Below are 3,633 nucleotides of genomic sequence, written 5' to 3'. Positions count from 1 at the left end.
TACCATAATGTCTCCTTTAAGGAAAGAGTAAAAACTCACATTTGAAATTAAGTGGTCATGCCACTGTTCTCACCTCCATCTTTCTAGAATGTGTAGTTTTCTTAAAAACCCAACTGAAGAGCTTTTTTCTTTCTTATTTCCTAGTGAGATCTATGCTTTAGGGGGGAAGGTACATTTTTCTTGCTGTGACCTTATGCCATTATACTCACATCCGAACATAGCAACATGCCATTAGCAATATCTCAAGAAAGTAAGAGGTGGTAACAGTCTTTTGGCCCTTAACAAAATGCTTGTCTCTGTGTTACAGAGGTGGCAATTAGAGGTTCTTCCTTCTAGCTGTACCATTTTTAACCCTGTTAAGAATCTGAGCAAGTGAAGGTGGGTTTAGGTGACAGAAAGGGAGATAGAAAAAAAAAAAAGGTTGCTAAGGAAGTACATTCCCTAGAAATGGGAAAGAAAGGAGATCTTGAGATCACAGGTTCAATACATTGATAACCTTCAGACATGAGCTGGCTGTATAGGCTTGGTCTCTCCACTGAAAGTTATTATACAATGGGGCCAAATGTCTAAATTTAGAATCCTTGAAAGAAAATTATAGCTTAAAGAATTAGAGGACCTGGCAGAAATGACTCTCACAGGACATTCTGTTCATTTCCTCCTTCTGGACAGAATGATTTGGTATTTAATTTCCAAAAAATTTAATAGGTGCATGTGGGAGGAAAAGAGTAGGGTTTGGGAGGACATAATCTTACTCTAAAACATGAGCTCCACGGACCAGGTAATCATTTGCTAAGGTCTCTCTCTGCAGGAGATGCTATTCAAGAAACTGCCTAGACTCTTATCCAAATACTCACTCTGCTAGGCAGCATTATCATCGTTATTTAGCATATATATTGCTCTTCACAATCATATATTGCCTAATCTTAGCAACACATCCCCAGTGAGCATTATCATCTCTATTTGCAGATGAAAAGCATACAACATACAAAGGTTAAATGACTTACCCATCATGAAATGACCCTTCAGTGCTGAACAAGAAACAGAGGTTAGGACTACACTATAAAACAACAGGCACCCCCATCTACTAAATTGTAAAGAGGGGGCTCACTTCTTAAACGTAGTAGGAGGGACTCAAGTTCACTTTTTTTTAATGCCTTGTCTCAAAGGGAGAATTAAATCATTAAATCTTATCTCATCCTTTCTTCTTTTTCGAGATATCTCTTTTTATCGTGAGGAGAAGTGGAGTAGTAATGCTTTCAAATCTGCCACACATAGTCACCCGCAGGTTTAGATCAGACCTGTTTCTAAAGGCAACATGTTTCTCCATCCCCTGCAAAACCCATCACTCATGTGCTCCCTGAAAGGCACAGTATTTTTTCAGTCTTCACTCCACTAAGTTGTAACTGATAAATATCAACCATCTCAAATTGCTTCAGAACTCGAACAGCCTCCTACATGAGAGTTCCCATGAAAATACTTGTGTGCATGTGTGTCTGCCTTACCTGTTTCTTGGAGGAAGGGAAAAAGGAAAGGAGTCTTTTTGGTCTTACTTACCTCTCTCATAAGACTATGCAATTAATAAAGGTAGGAAGTATATTTCTAGTTCATATTAAAAACCTTGTGTTTTTTTAAGGCAGACTATGGATATGTAAATGAATAAAGTTTTCCAGTTTCTACTGAAGTTATTCCCAGGACTTAGTTTAGGCTTTTCATTCAACAATTCTTAATAACATCATTAACTGAGAGACAAATTCAAACTCAGCAACAAAGGCCACCACATATGATTGTTTTGAATTGGCCTGCTACATTTTGGCAAATTCTAATTTCTAGCAGTTTCCTTTGTTTAGAAAAGTGATTCCCTGGAATCATGAAGTTAAAAGGAAATTTAAGAATTATCTAGTCTATTTGACTTGATTAAGCCAATATGAAAATTGAATTATATTACCTTTATCATTGAGCTAATATAAATTTTAATCTGGCAACAGATATCCTGCAATCTTCTTAATAATCCCTATAAAAGAAAAGAGCTCTTTGAGTATGTCTAGACAATATATAAGTCACTATATTTCACAATATGCATTTGTGGTTCATATTTTTAAAATTCAACCAATAATTGTCATGATATATTACATTGTCTTTCTAAGTGATTTCCCACAAAGATAGGGCTTTGTGATTTTCCATCAAACACCACCAGTGATACTGGTGTAGTTTTGGCAGAAAGCCTTATTTCAAATCTCAGACTCCATATACATGCTTTTAAGTGGTCCCATTAGATGGGTAAGTATTAATTCCCATGAGAAATGGCTGTTTCAATCTCTCTCTCTGGGTTTCGGGTAACAGGAAGATAACACTACAATAGAAAAAGACACATTTTTTTTTTTTTTTTTTGGCCCATTAAGTGAGAGGCTCTTGAATTTTCAACAGAAATGTACAATATTATCCCTCTGGTAATATCAAGGAAACAACTTTAGTTTGAATCTATTGATGGATTGAAGAATCAAGAGATAAGCAAAATAAACATTTTAGGACATGCCATTAATATAACAAGGCCACAATGTGCACATCAATGTGATAAAACCTCTAGCATGAAACACAAGTAACCCTGTATCTTTTTGCCTCAGCCATCATATTTAATAAGAGCTGATTTACCTGATTTCAACATTTCAATTGCATCCTGATGAGCTTTGGAGGTGGTTTTGTGAAAGGCTCTTTTTTCTTGGGAAAAAAACCAGACATACACAAATGGAGATTGGCCAGCAGACAGAAAAGATCTGTTAAGTCTTCCTGGCAATGCTTTCCCTGCTTCTTAATTTCATAAAGGTCAGAGACACTACTTTAAACAGGAGCCTATTAAAATTCTGCAGGATAGAGCCCACTCATCTCAAATACCTAGGTGGTGGGCAAGGGAGGGGAAAGAAGAAAAAAAAATTCCACCACATTGTACAAGGTTAGATTAGGCCCTGTGTACATATAGCTATCTGAGGGGAGGATCAAGCCCTACAGATTTTAATTTCAGTGAAGTCATACAGAGCTAATGGAGCCACTGGCGATCAATAGCTCCCACTCTCCTGTGAGAAGGAGAGATTTATTGAGCTCTCCCCACTGATCCTGCATCAAGTACAGCCAGCAATGCTGATTGCTGTGCCCCCTAATTCCTGCAGTGTGCAAATGACTGACTCCATTCATAGCAGCAGCTTGGCTTTCATAACCAGTGTAGAGTTCCCCGATTATCTCTTATTATGTCCATTGGAATCATATCTTTATGACATTTAGGCTGAGGGCTAAGGAAATAACCAATAGATTACTAATCTCTCTCCCTCCTAGTTCAGACCCAATTCAAGAAGAGATACAGGAGTCAAGATCACAGTAATCAAAGTAGCAGCTTTATTGCCAGTTACCTAAACCCGTGATTTCAGTTAGGCTCCATGCCCCTTCTCTAGTCCTTTGGACTCAACTGACAGTAAGATTTGGTCCGTAGCACACTTATCCAGCTAGTTGCCTCATGCTCAAAAACAAAATTTGGGACAATGGCTGCCAGACCCTCACTTCACCAATCAGATAAAGCAATTTTTTCAAGTAAGGGTGGGAAGAGAAGCCAAAAGTATATCTTCAATATGTCTCTCCTAATAGTGG

The sequence above is a fragment of the Propithecus coquereli genome, unplaced genomic scaffold (genome assembly GCF_000956105.1).
Source record: "Propithecus coquereli isolate 6110/MARCELLA unplaced genomic scaffold, Pcoq_1.0 Scaffold106, whole genome shotgun sequence".
Taxonomy (NCBI): Eukaryota; Metazoa; Chordata; class Mammalia; order Primates; family Indriidae; genus Propithecus; species Propithecus coquereli.
The sequence above is the reverse complement of the archived record's forward strand: the minus strand, read 5'-3'. Positions refer to the sequence as shown.